At 45.3% G+C, this 17,373-nt stretch overlaps 1 pseudogene; it reads right to left on the bottom strand.

Moving 5' to 3' along the window:
* Positions 1 to 1,918: 1,918 nt before the first annotated feature.
* LOC119336995 lies at positions 1,919 to 3,041 on the bottom strand (annotated as a pseudogene).
* Between the last annotated feature and the right edge of the window lie 14,332 nt (positions 3,042 to 17,373).

Genomic DNA, 17,373 nt, shown 5'->3' with positions numbered 1-17,373 from the left:
GCCCACCTTCCCTGAGCCCTACAACGATGACCACCATATCCCAAGACTACCGACACGAGGTATTTTGTGATTTTTTATTTTTAATGAACATTTAAACCCATGTAGATGTTTGTGGTTCAATGTTAAATATGATCATGTAATTATTTTCACAATATCCTTAAATTTATATTAGTTCTTTCTATGATCAATTGCACTTTAATAGGGTTTTTCAACATTGGCCCTCTTTGACGCCACCTTTCGTAACATCGTGGCCCACTCACACCCTCCTCCCAATGACGACCTCATGAGCCCATATTGTTCCCTTCCTGCAGAGTCGATGGGATCGATCAGTGGTGGATCGTGGTAAGGTGACAGCCTTGGTCTATATTTGTGGAAATGTCGATGTAGAAACCTACTTTTATTCCATTTTTTATTTGGGGTGTATATGGTTTGTGTTTCATACAATGCTTCTAAGAGGTTAATAAAATTGGAATTTCATTTGAGTAACATAAATGTTTGTGCTTGTAAATGTCTTGGTACCATTTACACATTAATCATGATTTTAATCTTCTGGGTCAGTCAAATTGGATGATGGTGAGTGAAGGCTAGGCACGAAGTGTCATCCCGAGTCTTGAGGATGAAACTTAAATCTTGCATATGAAGGTGAAGGACATGGAGGGTGTAATCTGTGACATGAAACGGTAGATAAATACAGAGATAAAGATGCACAACAAATGGATACAAATGGTGAGAAGGAGTTGCGTTTTGTACTTGTACTTGGTCTAGTTGTCATGTATGGTGTGAGTGCACTTATCATTAGGGGCTATGTTTGTGTGATTTCTACATGGTGCCCTATTAGGTGGCATTTGTGTGGTCCATTATGGGTTAGGCCTGGCCCGGACAAGCAATCGTTGACCGACAACTATGCCTGTCACTGGTAACCCAGTTACCAATGACAAGGCCAACCCTAACATGTGGCTCGTTCGTCATTGATGGGCCTTTTGGATCCGTCACTAATAGAGTTTTTGCAATAGTGATTAAATACCCAAGTTCACTTACTTGTTACAACTGAATCTCCTTTCCTTATATCATAACTCAATAATTCTTGATAATTTCCTCATATATTGGTATTTTTTTATCACCGGGTCATGTAATGTTCTTGTGTTGTTTATTCTTGTTAAGGGATGGTGGACCACATTTCCGTATTTTATGATCTTGAGCAGTTGCTCATGTTCCCTATAGGATAGATGGTTCAAACGTACTTTGAGCTTTCGAGTGAACTGGCGGAATTGCTAACTCAAAAACTTAGACGATCATTTTGCAAGTAATATGTGGGCCAAACCAAAATGCATATGTGAAAATTGCTACTCTCACCTGATGTTACACTAAATAATAATTCTATATAGTGCATATCCATTGAAATTAGTATATGGTTCACTATCTCCATGTGCCTTTTGTGGGTAAATATTAAAACACGCCTCTTTATTTAAATATTTATCTGAAAATATTCAAACAAATTCAGGCATCATCTTACGTATTAAAATCACGCACTAAAATATGTGAAATTCATAATACCATGTAGAAAGCCAACAAGTTGAATTCGTTGTTGCCACACCGAGAACTTGTAGGACAGTAAACAATTAGAAACATACACACATGGATCACCTACCGTATCGTAGAATTCAATAGGCTCATTCTCATGAGGACCATGAAATCAAATATAGCAACATAAAACCAAATAAAATACATAAAGATAATACATAATCATCATGTACATATTCAACATATTTACACGATATCCATGATGTATAAATTTCCAATACATAATGACATATATTTTGACACAAAGTAAAGACATCGAACGGAATCCCTAGAGGATGTGCATATGTTTATTTAATCTTCGTGTATGTATGTGGGTGTGTGGCATTTGATGCTTTTACTATGCAGTAGGGTAGGAAGGCTCCATGGTAAGACCACACATGCCTCTCTTGTCAGAAATGTCCTTCTCCATTCTTAAGTACCCGTTCTCGCCCCATGTTGTACCCCATGAATTCTTCAATAACCAATATTTTGTGCCATCACTCGTCATTCCATAACCAATAGCTGCAATGCCATGGTCTAGGTCAGTGCCGCAAGAACCAGTCATCACTCCACCTTTGTAAAATTGGAACGTCATGTCACCACCATCCACAGCCACTGAAATTGGTTGGTTCACGACAGCCGCCATGAGGGCACCTTCATTGTTGGCTGGCACATCCTCATAGCTCTTGATGGTGGCAGCACCTTTGGATCCACTCTTGCACTTGCCATCTTCTGCCGTATATGGGTAGCTAGACTCACCAGTAAGGCCACCGTTTGAAATGATGAACTTGAAGGCATCATCCATGAGCCCACCCTCACAGCCTTGGTCCACACCGTGGACATCACAATCTACCAACTCTTGTTACGATAAAGAGATAAGCTTGCCAGTTTTTAGCTTGACGATGCCCTCGGTAGCAGCAACAGCGGACAATGCCCAACAACAACCTACAAATAATTGTATTGTGGGAAATACATGATCACATAATTTTTTAACAAAAAACATCTAGATACATATATGACATACATCATTACACTATGTACTTACAACATTGGCCCTGATCCTTGATTGGAGTGACCGCACCCTTCGTCCTCCAATCTACTGTTGCCGAAAGTGCATCCAAGCTCACGTTCTCGTACCTGAATCCCGTGGGAGTCCTCTCCAAGCTCGCTTTGTATCCTTTGTTAGCCTTTGTCATCTGAAACTCCTCGTTGGTGAGGTCAGCGAATTGATTGACACCCAAATAGAACTTGTGGTTCTCAGTGTTGAAGGACTCAATGAACTCGACATTGGCCTTGAACACCTTCAACTTATGAGCCTTCTCCGTGGCATCCTTGTACACACGGCCATACTGGGCCATCCAACTCTCGTGCCATGCTACGATGGACAAGTCATCACTGAGCTTGCGAGCTGCTAGAACTGAACTACAGAGGCAGAGGCAACCGAAGATGGCAAGGAGCAGAACCTTTGGTGGGTTGGCCATGTTGACTAGATGATGTGTGTGTCTTGCTAGCAACTAACTGTAGTATGCGGTATGTCTGTGGTTTGCTTTGGTTTAACAAATGGAACTAGGTAGCATATATAGTCACCTTTACATAATTAAGTATTGGGGATAGTGAGATACGGTGCTTGCACGATGTAATGAGTAGAAAGAGGCTCCTGCGTAGCGGTAAAGTACTTCTGGTATAAAATTCTTGTTGCTTGTACGTGCGCTTGCTGCACATGTGAGAATGACCGGCCAACGTTTGATTATGTGTCTGCTTTAGTTAACTATAAGTTGATTAGCTGTTCTAGAGATAGCCATTACTTCTGGTCCATCTTGTTAGGCTATTCTTGTGTACCAGGTTTTCTTTGGGTATAACCGGTTAATTAATTGGCCTTTAACGATTGCAACTTCTTCTCTAGTCAGGAGAATTCTTCTTACAACTTCTTAGCTCCGAGTGCGCCAACGTCTTGCATAGATAGAGGAACACGAGAACTTCCTTTTTTGGGGGGGAAGACAACAATTATGACCTTTTTTTAGAAAAGGGGTATTACCCCAGCCTCTGCATCAGAAAGATGCATACGGCTCATATTATTAAAAAACAAAACCAGTCTCAAAGTCTCCAGTATCTGAAAGTATGAAAAGAAAATAGGATGCTCAAGCGAGCCTAATCAAGAAGCCAGAACCGGCTGGCAAATAAAATAGGAGCACTACATGCCTATCATATTACATGACTGCCATCCAAACCGGTTGAAAATAACCCAAGCTACCATCTCCCATCGGGTAGACGCAGTAGCCAAACGCCCCCTGGCCTCCGTCGGAGTGAGTAGCGACCACATATGGATGAATGTTGTGGCCCTGAAGATAACCTGCAAAAAGTGAAAGTTCATTGCTCTGTTAAAAACCAAATCATTTCTGCAGTTCCATACTGCCCATAACAAGGCACAAACTCCAACACGAATGTGTCTTGCTATATCCAAGTTAACCCCATCAAGCCATGTTCCAAAGAACATATTGATAGAGGTAGGTGGAGTAATATTAAAAGCAATATGAATCGAACGCCAAAGAATATTAGCCAGCGGACAATCTAGAAAGAGGTGCCTGATAGTTTTGTTACGATCACAAAAACTACACCTAGCAGAACCCATCCAATTGCGTTTTGCCAGATTATCCTTTGTCAAAATGACTTGTTTATGCACAAACCACATAAACACTTTGATTCGCAAAGGTACCTTAACTTTCCAGACGTGCTTCGAGCAAGGAATGACACTAGTGTTTATGACATCCAGATACATGGATTTAACCGAGAACCTGCCGTCCTTAGTCAGTTTCCAAAACAATCTATCTGGCTGCTGAGACAGCTGGACATCCATCAGCCTTCGTACAAGATGAAGCCAGGCCTCCCAACGATCGCCTACCAGCGTCCTCCGAAAGCTAATATTTTGAGGCGTGGACTGTAAGACAGTTGCAACGTAGGCTTCTCGACGTTGAACAATGTTATACAGAGTAGGATATTGAAGTGCCAGAGGCGTCTCCCCAAGCCACGTATCCTCCCAGAACCTCGTGTTAGCCCCATCACCGACTAAGATTTTTGCCCTGTTAAAGAAGAGGGGCTTGACTCTCATCAACCCTTTCCAAAACGGTGAATCAGTCGGGCGCACAGTCACCTGAGCCAATGTTTTAGACTGAAGATACTTATTTCGTAGAATTTGAGCCCAAGTAGCCTCTGTCTCGGACGAAAGTTTAAATAGCCACTTGCTAAGGAGACATCTATTCTTGATCTCTAGATTTTCAATGCCTAGACCGCCTTGGTCCTTCGGCCTACAGATGATGTCCCATTTTGCAAGCCTATACTTTTGTTTCAACTCATCATTCTGCCAAAAGAATCGAGATCGATAAAAGTCTAACCTCTTCCTGACCCCAACCGGGACCTCAAAAAAGGATAAAAGAAACATGGGCATACTGGTGAGGACCGAATTAATCAGAATTAATTGACCTCCATATGACATGAGCTTGCCTTTCCAACAGCTCAGTTTCTTTTCAAAACGATCCTCGATGCACTTCCACTCCTTGTTCGTCAGTTTACGATGATGAATGGGTATACCTAAGTATGTAAACGGTAGCAAACCCAACTCACATCTGAACAATTGCTTATACGCCTCCTAGTCCTCATTAGCTCTTCCAAAGCAAAACAGTTCGCTCTTATGGAAGTTAATCTTGAGTCCAGACAATTGTTCAAATAAGAACAACACAAGCTTCATGTTTCTTGCTTTTGCCAAGTCATGCTCCATAAAGATGATAGTATCATCAGCATACTACAATATGGATATACCACCATCAACTAGGTGCAGAACCAAGCCAGAAACCTGCCCCGCATCCTTAGCCCAGCCTATTAAAATAGATAACATATCAACCACTATGTTGAATAGAATCGGTGACATGGGATCTCCTTGCCTTAGTCCTTTGTGTGTCTGGAAATAGTGACCTATATCATCATTCACTTTAATCCCTACACTCCCTTTTTGCGTAAAGGACTCAATCTGGTCTCGCCAGGCCTTGTCAAATCCTTTCATACGCAAAGCTTGTTGAAGGAAAGGCCATTTAACTTTATCGTATGCTTTTTCAAAATCCACTTTAAAAACCACACCATCTAGTTTTTTTGAGTGGATCTCATGGAGCATTTCATGCAAGACGACCACCCCTGGGTATATGTTTACTCTTGGAGGTGGCGCTGTTTCCTGGAAGTCTTGCAAGCAAACGATCTTAACGAGATCGACAATGGAAGCAGAATTAACGGCATTAGACACATCTGGTGTTGAAGCGAGATGGCTTCGAGATCTTTTGATGGACTTGCCATTGGTTGATAAACCGGTTCCGGCTATCCTTATGAACTGTGACAATCAGACTGTCATCACCAAGGTGAAGAGTTCAAAGGACAACATGAAGTCCACCAAACACATAAGAATGAGATTAAAAGCTGTCAGAAAATTAAGAAACTCCGGAGTGATAGCGTTGGACTATGTCCATACGGCTAAGAATCTGGCAGATCCCTTTACAAAAGGGCTATCACGTGTTGTGATAGATAATGCATCGAGGGAGATGGGTATGAGACCCACATGAGTTGCCATGGTGGTAACCCAACCTATATGATCGGATATCCCGTGAACTAGGACCTGGGAAAACAAGCCAATGGTGAACTGTGGAGGGTAACTATACTAACCCACTCCGTTGGAGATGCAATACTCTCGATATTGTATGGTAGGATGACTACGGTCTCAATGTGTTCCAAAGCTTATAAAAGCAAGATGCTATCCTACAGAGCGATCTTTGGAGGAACACACCTATATGAGCCCGACTGCTGGTCACAGTCTATGAGATTGGGGTGATCTCTAGTAAGCTCATGAATAGGCCAGGAGTGTGACTTATATGCTCCACCCGAGGGGTCAGCCTTCGGCAGCCTAGTACTAGTAAGACATGTAGTGAAACTTCTTTACGCCAAACTGACAATTCAAGGCATAGTCCATTGTTCAGTTGTGAAGGAGTGTAGCCACTTGTTCTAGGTGAAGTTCAACCTTAACAGGTCTTTACTGAAACACTGGTATATCGAAACAGCAATTGGAACAGAGGACACAATGGGCCCTCGAGATCTGGTGGGGGATTGCTGAAATCTGAGATGGGCTCTAGGCCCATATTGCAATTTCTAAAAAATCTCTAAGGGCCCATGTGGGTTATATGGCACTAGGTGTGGTGGGAAGTTTAGTCCCACCCCGGAAGTGGAAGGAGAGTTGGAGTGGTTTATAAGGGTTTCTCTTCTACATGCTATTGGAGCTTGAGAAGAGAAGCGGCCCTCGTGCACTCCTCCTCCGCCGCCCGCCTCGCCACGCCACGCCTCGTCACGACGCGCCGCGGGTTGCGGGATTGAGCCGAGCCGAGCTCACACCTACGCGCTTATTTTTGCCAGTCACTAACGGAGAGTTTTCTGACAGCTGGGCCACGATCTGAGACGTCGGATCGTGGGCTGTCACGGACTCGGACGTGGGTCGAGCCCACGTCTCTCCACGCGGCTGCGCCTATAAGTATGCGGTGTCTCCTAACCCTAGCCGCCACGAACAGATCACATCTGCTCACGCGCACGCCCACCGTCGTTCCTTTGCTGCTGCTGCCGCCGGTGACTCCATCCCGTCCGCCACGTACACGGTCGACGGGAGAGCAGGTCTCCGAAACCACGCCCTTCTGGTTCCTGTACGGGGTGAGGGGCGAATAGGTTTTTGGGCAGCGATTACGCGACTGCTCGCTTCCGATCGTCTACTTCCTCTACGTCCGCGTCGCCTTAGTCATCACCATGTCCACCGACGCCGACCGTGCCGCCGCCGAGAAAGCTGAAGCCGACAAGAAGGTCGCCGAGGACGCCGCTGCTGCCACCAAAGCCGCGGCCTCTGCGTGGCCTACTGGAGGGTATAACTCGTTTATCCCGCTCCTGATTATTTTCATACTAGCGGTACTAGCAGTATGTGTAGATTTGTCTACTGTTTGCTTAGTACGTGCATGTTTAGATCAGAGTGAGTACGTCATCAACTTAGTCAATGCCATGCTAGTGATTTACTCATGGATTAATTTAATCGAGAAATTGCCTATTTACTCAACAATCCAAAAACCTATTATGTGTAGGAATTTCTCGGCAAGTGGCTTTGCCGCTGCACTGAAACCGGATAAGTTTACCGGTACATACTTCAAGTGTTGGCAGACTAAGACCACGTTATGGCTCACGGCTATGAACGTGTTCTGGGTCACCGGTGTCTCCACGGGAACGATTGCTCCTGAACAGGAGAAGGCGTTCAAGGAGGCTACCGTTGTGTTTCTCGGAGCAGTTCTTAGCGTGATCGGAGATAAACTGGTCGACGCATATTTACATGTGCATGTCGCCAAGGACTTGTGGGAGGCGCTCGAATCTAAATTCGGGGCCGCCGATGCAGGGAGCGAGATGTATATTATAGAGCAGTTCCACGATTACAAGATGGTTGAAAACCGTCCTGTATTGGAGCAGGCTCATGAGATAATATGCATTGTTAAGGAACTTGAGCTTCTCAAGTGCGAGTTACCGGGCAAGTTTGTCGCGGGCTGCATAATCGCTAAGCTCCCTAATTCCTGGAGGAACTTTGCCACCAATCTGAAGTTTACTTCGGGAAGGATCGTGCAGCTGAAGAACGTGCAGCATGTCCCCGCCATCAAGAAGAACCTCGTTAGTGGCTCCCTTCTATGTAGAGAAGGGTTTAAGTTGGTTTTCGAGTCTAATAAATTAGTTGTTACAAAATATGGACTCTTTGTTGGAAAAGGTTATGAGAGCGGAGGGATGTTCCGCCTTTCCCTCGCAGATTTTTGTAATAAAGTCGTGAACCATATTCATTCAAATGTTAATGAATCTGAAGTTTGGCATTCACGTCTTTGTCACATTAGTTTTGGTGTTATGACGCGGCTAGCCAAGTTGGATTTAATCCCGAGTTTCACTTTAGCCAAAGGTTCTAAGTGCCTTTCATGTGTGCAAGCTAAGCAACCTCGCAAGCCTCATAAGGCCGCGGAGGAGAGACACCTGGCACCATTAGAACTCATACATTCTGATCTTTGTGAGATGAATGGTGTGTTGACTAAAGGTGGAAAGAGATACTTCATGACATTGATAGATGATTCCACTAGATATTGCTATGTGTATCTGTTAAATACTAAAGATGAGGCTCTACACTACTTTAAAATCTATAAGGCAGAAGTTGAAAATCAACTTGAAAAGAAAATTAAACGAGTCCGGTCAGATCGTGGTGGAGAGTACTTCTCGAGTGAGTTTGATTCCTTCTGTGCGGAACACGGCATTATTCATGAGAGGACGCCTCCCTATTCACCCCAGTCAAACGGGGTTGCCGAGCGGAAAAACCGTCCTCTAACTGATTTGGTTAACGCCATGTTAGATACATCGGGTTTATCCAAGGCATGGTGGGGGGAGGCTATATTGACGGCATGTCATGTCCTGAATAAAGTTCCGACAAAGGATAGTGAGATCACTCCCTATGAGAAATGGGCAAAGAGAAGGACGACACTCTCGTACTTGCGCACTTGGGGCTGTTTGGCGAAAGTCAACGTGCCGATCCCCAAAAAGCGTAAGCTTGGACATAAGACCGTGGACTGCATTAATTTGGGCTACGCTAAGAACAGCGTTGGCTATAGATTTCTAGTAGTGAAATCTTAGGTACCTGACCAGAAGATCGGTACAATTATGGAGTCTAAGGATGCTACATTCTTTGAGGATATTTTTCCTATGAGAGATATGCAAAGCACTTCTAGACAGGAATCTGAGGAGACTCCTGAACCTGCCATCCTTATGGAATATTATGAACAAACACATGATGAAAATCCCGAGGAGGATGACGAGGAAACCCTTGGTAGGGGCAAGAGACAAAGGACTGCAAAGACCTTTGGTGATGATTTCTTCGTGTACCTCGTGGATGATACTCCCACTTCTATTTCAGAAGCGTATGCCTCTCCAGAAGCTGACTACTGGAAGGATGCGGTCCGTAGCGAGATGGATTCCATCATGGCTAACGGGACATGGGAGATCACTGACCGTCCCTATGGTTGCAAACCACTGGGATGTAAGTGGGTGTTCAAAAAGAAGCTTAGGCCCGATGGTACGATTGAAAAGTACAAGGCTAGGCTTGTGGCCAAGGGCTATGACCAGCAAGAAGAGGAAGATTTCTTTGATACTTATTCACCTGTGGCTAGACTGACCACCATTCGAGTATTACTCTCGCTGGCGGCCTCACATGGTCTTCTCGTCCATCAGATGGATGTTAAGACGACTTTTCTAAATGGAGAGCTAAAGGAGGAAATCTACATGCAACAGCCTGATGGCTTTGTGATAGATGGTCAGGAAAGAAAGGTGTGTAGGTTGATAAAATCTTTATATGGCCTGAAACAAGCACCTAAGCAATGGCATGATAAGTTTAATACAACCCTGACATCTGTTGGTTTCGTTGTTAATGAGGCTGACAAATGTGTATACTATCGCCATGGTGGGGGCGAAGGAGTTATACTGTGCTTGTATGTTGATGACATACTGATATTCGGAACAAACCTCAAAGTCATTGAGGAGGTCAAATCGTTTCTATCTCAGAACTTTGAGATGAAAGACCTTGGTGTGGCTGATGTTATCTTGAACATCAAGCTACTGAGAGATAATGAGGGTGGGATCACACTTCTGCAATCCCATTACGTTGAGAAGGTGTTGAGTCGTTTTGGATATTCGGACTGCACACCATCTCAAACACCATATGATCCTAGCGTATTGATTCGAAAGTCCAAAGGCATGGCTAAAGATCAATTGAGATACTCTCAAATCATTGGTTCACTGATGTACCTAGCGAGCGCAACGAGGCCTGACATCGCGTTTGCTGTGAGCAAACTAAGCCGGTTTGTTTCCAAACCGGGTGATGTACATTGGCATGCTGTTGAGAGAGTTATGCGCTATCTGAAAGGTACTATGAACTATGGACTTCACTATACCGGATACCCGTCGGTACTTGAAGGGTATAGTGATGCGAATTGGATCTCTGATGCTGATGAGATGAAGGCCACAACTGGGTATATGTTTACTCTTGGAGGTGGCGCTGTTTCCTGGAAGTCTTGCAAGCAAACGATCTTAACGAGATCGACAATGGAAGCAGAATTAACGGCATTAGACACATCTGGTGTTGAAGCGAGATGGCTTCGAGATCTTTTGATGGACTTGCCATTGGTTGATAAACCGGTTCCGGCTATCCTTATGAACTGTGACAATCAGACTCTCATCACCAAGGTGAAGAGTTCAAAGGACAACATGAAGTCCACCAAACACATAAGAATGAGATTAAAAGCTGTCAGAAAATTAAGAAACTCCGGAGTGATAGCGTTGGACTATGTCCATACGGCTAAGAATCTGGCAGATCCCTTTACAAAAGGGCTATCACGTGTTGTGATAGATAATGCATCGAGGGAGATGGGTATGAGACCCACATGAGTTGCCATGGTGGTAACCCAACCTATATGATCGGAGATCCCGTGAACTAGGACCTGGGAAAACAAGCCAATGGTGAACTGAGGAGAGTAACTATACTAACCCACTCCGTTGGAGATGCAATACTCTCGATATTGTATGGTAGGATGACTACGGTCTCAATGTGTTCCAAAGCTTATAAAAGCAAGATGCTATCCTACAGAGCGATCTTTGGAGGAACACACCTATATGAGCCCGACTGCTGGTCACAGTCTATGAGATTGGGGTGATCTCTAGTAAGCTCATGAATAGGCCAGGAGTGTGACTTATATGCTCCACCCGAGGGGTCAGCCTTCGGTAGCCTAGTACTAGTAAGACATGTAGTGAAACTTCTTTACGCCAAACTGACAATTCAAGGCATAGTCCATTGTTCAGTTGTGAAGGAGTGTAGCCACTTGTTCTAGGTGAAGTTCAACCTTAACAGGTCTTCACTGAAACACTGGTATATTGAAACATCAATTGGAACAGAGGACACAATGGGCCCTCGAGATCTGGTGGGGGATTGCTGAAATCTGAGATGGGCTCTAGGCCCATATTGCAATTTCTGAAAAATCTCTAAGGGCCCATGTGGGTTATATGGCACTAGGTGTGGTGGGAAGTTTAGTCCCACCCCGGAAGTGGAAGGAGAGTTGGAGTGGTTTATAAGGGTTTCTCTTCTACATGCTATTGGAGCTTGAGAAGAGAAGAGGCCCTCGCGCACTCCTCCTCCACCGCCCGCCTCGCCACGCCACGCCTCGTCACGACGCGCCGCGGGTTGCGGGATTGAGCCGAGCCGAGCTCACACCTACGCGCTTATTTTTGCCAGTCACTAACGGAGAGTTTTCTGACAGCTGGGCCACGATCTGAGACGTCGGATCATGGGCTGTCACAGACTCGGACGTGGGTCGAGCCCACGTCTCTCCACGCGGCTGCGCCTATAAGTATGCGGTGTCTCCTAACCCTAGCCACCACGAACAGATCACATCTTCTCACGCGCACGCCCACCGTCGTTCCTTTGCTGCTGCTGCCGCCGGTGACTCCATCCCGTCCGCCACGTACACGGTCAACGGGAGAGCAGGTCTCTGAAACCACGCCCTTCTGGTTCCTGTACGGGGTGAGGGGCGAATAGGTTTTTGGGCAGCGATTACGCGACTGCTCGCTTCCGATCGTCTACTTCGTCTACGTCCGCGTCGCCTTCGTCATCACCATGTCCACCGACGCTGACCGTGCCGCCGCCGAGAAAGCTGAAGCCGACAAGAAGGTCGCCGAGGACGCCGCTGCTGCCACCAAAGCCGCGGCCTCTGCGTGGCCTACTGGAGGATATAACTCGTTTATCCCGCTCCTGATTATTTTCATATTAGCAGTACTAGCAGTATGTGTAGATTTGTCTACTGTTTGCTTAGTACGTGCATGTTTAGATCAGAGTCAGTACGTCATCAACTTAGTCAATGCCATGCTACTGATTTACTCATGGATTAATTTAATCGAGAAATTGCCTATTTACTCAACAATCCAAAAACCTATTATGTGTAGGAATTTCTCGGCAAGTGGCTTTGCCGCTGCACTGAAACCGGATAAGTTTACCAGTACATACTTCAAGCGTTGGCAGACTAAGACCACGTTATGGCTCATGGCTATGAACGTGTTCTGGGTCACCGGTGTCTCCACGGGAACGATTGCTCCTGAACAGGAGAAGGCGTTCAAGGAGGCTACCGTTGTGTTTCTCGGAGCAGTTCTTAGCGTGATCGGAGATAAACTGGTCGACGCATATTTACATGTGCATGTCGCCAAGGACTTGTGGGAGGCGCTCGAATCTAAATTCGGGGCCGCCGATGCAGGGAGCGAGATGTATATTATAGAGCAGTTCCACGATTACAAGATGGTTGAAAATCGTCCTGTATTGGAGCAGGCTCATGAGATAATATGCATTGTTAAGGAACTTGAGCTTCTCAAGTGCGAGTTACCGGGCAAGTTTGTCGCGGGCTGCATAATCTCTAAGCTCCCTAATTCCTGGAGGAACTTTGCCACCACTCTGAAACATCAGAGGCGTGAATTCTCTGTGGAGGATGTCATTGGCCATCTGAGTGTTGAGCAGAATTCGAGGGCAAAAGACTCGCACGGAAAAGGGGCCGAAGGGACTTCTGTTGCCAACATGGTGAACCAGAAGAACTTCAACTCCCACAAGCCCAAGGGAAAGAACGGTGTCCAACACAATACCGACTTTAAGAAGAAGGGTAAGAAGACCTTCAAGAAGAACAAGAAGGATGAGGGCTGCTTTACTTGTGGTTCGGTTGAACATTGGGCCAACAAGTGCCCAAACAAGTACAAGAAGTCAGGACAGGACTCCAAGTCTGTCAACATGATTGTGGGCAACAATGAGAATGGTGCATCTGGGTACGGTAATTTATTTACTGTTTTTTCAGTGTTTCAACCCAACGATTGGTGGGTGGACACAGGTGCAGGTGTTCATGTGTGTGCTGACATTTCATTGTTCACTTCTTACCAGGTCACAGGTCACGGGTCCGTATTGATGGGGAATGGCGCGAGTGCTTCCGTTCATGGTGTTGGCACGGTCGATCTGAAGTTTACTTCGGGAAGGATCGTGCAGCTGAAGAACGTGCAGCATGTCCCCGCCATCAAGAAGAACCTCGTTAGTGGCTCCCTTCTATGTAGAGAAGGGTTTAAGTTGGTTTTCGAGTCTAATAAATTAGTTGTTACAAAATATGGACTCTTTGTTGGAAAAGGTTATGAGAGCGGAGGGATGTTCCGCCTTTCCCTCGCAGATTTTTGTAATAAAGTCGTGAACCATATTCATTCGAATGTTAATGAATCTGAAGTTTGGCATTCACGTCTTTGTCACATTAGTTTTGGTGTTATGACGCGGCTAGCCAAGTTGGATTTAATCCCGAGTTTCACTTTAGCCAAAGGTTCTAAGTGCCTTTCATGTGTGCAAGCTAAGCAACCTCGCAAGCCTCATAAGGCCGCGGAGGAGAGACACCTGGCACCATTAGAACTCATATATTCTGATCTTTGTGAGATGAATGGTGTGTTGACTAAAGGTGGAAAGAGATACTTCATGACATTGATAGATGATTCCACTAGATATTGCTATGTGTATCTGTTAAATACTAAAGATGAGGCTCTACACTACTTTAAAATCTACAAGGCAGAAGTTGAAAATCAACTTGAAAAGAAAATTAAACGAGTCCGGTCAGATCGTGGTGGAGAGTACTTCTCGAGTGAGTTTGATTCCTTCTGTGCGGAACACGGCATTATTCATGAGAGGACGCCTCCCTATTCACCCCAGTCAAACGGGGTTGCCGAGCGGAAAAACCGTACTCTAACTGATTTGGTTAACGCCATGTTAGATACATCGGGTTTATCCAAGGCATGGTGGGGGGAGGCTATATTGACGGCATGTCATGTCCTGAATAAAGTTCCGACAAAGGATAGTGAGATCACTCCCTATGAGAAATGGGCAAAGAGAAGGACGACACTCTCGTACTTGCGCACTTGGGGCTGTTTGGCGAAAGTCAACGTGCCGATCCCCAAAAAGCGTAAGCTTGGACATAAGACCGTGGACTGCATTAATTTGGGCTACGCTAAGAACAGCGTTGGCTATAGATTTCTAGTAGTGAAATCTGAGGTACCTGACCAGAAGATCGGTACAATTATGGAGTCTAAGGATGCTACATTCTTTAAGGATATTTTTCCTATGAGAGATATGCAAAGCACTTCTAGACAGGAATCTGAGGAGACTCCTGAACCTGCCATCCCTATGGAATATTATGAACAAACACATGATGAAAATCCCGAGGAGGATGACGAGGAAACCCTTGGTAGGGGCAAGAGACAAAGGACTGCAAAGACCTTTGGTGATGATTTCTTCGTGTACCTCGTGGATGATACTCCCACTTCTATTTCAGAAGCGTATGCCTCTCCAGAAGCTGACTACTGGAAGGATGCGGTCCGTAGCGAGATGGATTCCATCATGGCTAACGGGACATGGGAGATCACTGACCGTCCCTATGGTTGCAAACCACTGGGATGTAAGTGGGTGTTCAAAAAGAAGCTTAGGCCCGATGGTACGATTGAAAAGTACAAGGCTAGGCTTGTGGCCAAGGGCTATGACCAGCAAGAAGAGGAAGATTTCTTTGATACTTATTCACCTGTGGCTAGACTGACCACCATTCGAGTATTACTCTCGTTGGCGGCCTCACATGGTCTTCTCGTCCATCAGATGGATGTTAAGACGGCTTTTCTAAATGGAGAGCTAAAGGAGGAAATCTACATGCAATAGCCTGATGGCTTTGTGATAGATGGTCAGGAAAGAAAGGTGTGTAGGTTGATAAAATCTTTATATGGCCTGAAACAAGCACCTAAGCAATGGCATGATAAGTTTAATACAACTCTGACATCTGTTGGTTTCGTTGTTAATGAGGCTGACAAATGTGTATACTATCGCCATGGTGAGGGCGAAGGAGTTATACTATGCTTGTATGTTGATGACATACTGATATTCGGAACAAACCTCAAAGTCATTGAGGAGGTCAAATCGTTTCTATCTCAGAACTTTGAGATGAAAGACCTTGGTGTGGCTGATGTTATCTTGAACATCAAGCTACTGAGAGATAATGAGGGTGGGATCACACTTCTGCAATCCCATTACGTTGAGAAGGTGTTGAGTCGTTTTGGATATTCGGACTGCACACCATCTCAAACACCATATGATCCTAGCGTATTGATTCGAAAGTCCAAAGGCATGGCTAAAGATCAATTGAGATACTCTCAAATCATTGGTTCACTGATGTACCTAGCGAGCGCAACGAGGCCTGACATCGCGTTTGCTGTGAGCAAACTGAGCCGGTTTGTTTCCAAACCGGGTGATGTACATGGCATGCTGTTGAGAGAGTTATGCGCTATCTGAAAGGTACTATGAACTATGGACTTCACTATACCGGATACCCGTCGGTACTTGAAGGGTATAGTGATGCGAATTGGATCTCTGATGCTGATGAGATGAAGGCCACAACTGGGTATATGTTTACTCTTGGAGGTGGCGCTGTTTCCTGGAAGTCTTGCAAGCAAACGATCTTAACGAGATCGACAATGGAAGCAGAATTAACGGCATTAGACACATCTGGTGTTGAAGCGAGATGGCTTCGAGATCTTTTGATGGACTTGCCATTGGTTGATAAACCGGTTCCGGCTATCCTTATGAACTGTGACAATCAGACTGTCATCACCAAGGTGAAGAGTTCAAAGGACAACATGAAGTCCACCAAACACATAAGAATGAGATTAAAAGCTGTCAGAAAATTAAGAAACTCCGGAGTGATAGCGTTGGACTATGTCCATACGGCTAAGAATCTGGCAGATCCCTTTACAAAAGGGCTATCACGTGTTGTGATAGATAATGCATCGAGGGAGATGGGTATGAGACCCACATGAGTTGCCATGGTGGTAACCCAACCTATATGATCGGAGATCCCGTGAACTAGGACCTGGGAAAACAAGCCAATGGTGAACTGAGGAGAGTAACTATACTAACCCACTCCGTTGGAGATGCAATACTCTCGATACTGTATGGTAGGATGACTACGGTCTCAATGTGTTCCAAAGCTTATAAAAGCAAGATGCTATCCTACAGAGCGATCTTTGGAGGAACACACCTATATGAGCCCGACTGCTAGTCACAGTCTATGAGATTGGGGTGATCTCTAGTAAGCTCATGAATAGGCCAGGAGTGTGACTTATATGCTCCACCCGAGGGGTCAGCCTTCGGCAGCCTAGTACTAGTAAGACATGTAGTGAAACTTCTTTACGCCAAACTGACAATTCAAGGCATAGTCCATTGTTCAGTTGTGAAGGAGTGTAGCCACTTGTTCTAGGTGAAGTTCAACCTTAACAGGTCTTTACTGAAACACTGGTATATCGAAACAGCAATTAGAACAGAGGACACAATGGGCCCTCGAGATCTGGTGGGGGATTGCTGAAATCTGAGATGGGCTCTAGGCCCATATTGCAATTTCTGAAAAATCTCTAAGGGCCCATGTGGGTTATATGGCACTAGGTGTGGTGGGAAATTTAGTCCCACCCCGGAAGTGGAAGGAGAGTTGGAGTGGTTTATAAGGGTTTCTCTTCTACATGCTATTGGAGCTTGAGAAGAGAAGAGGCCCTCGCGCACTCCTCCTCCGCCGCCCGCCTCGCCACGCCACGCCTCGTCACGACGCGTCGCGGGTTGCGGGATTGAGCCGAGCCGAGCTCACACCTACG

Source organism: Triticum dicoccoides, chromosome 7B (assembly GCF_002162155.2).
Source record: "Triticum dicoccoides isolate Atlit2015 ecotype Zavitan chromosome 7B, WEW_v2.0, whole genome shotgun sequence".
Taxonomy (NCBI): Eukaryota; Viridiplantae; Streptophyta; class Magnoliopsida; order Poales; family Poaceae; genus Triticum; species Triticum dicoccoides.
The sequence above is the reverse complement of the archived record's forward strand: the minus strand, read 5'-3'. Positions and strand labels throughout refer to the sequence as shown.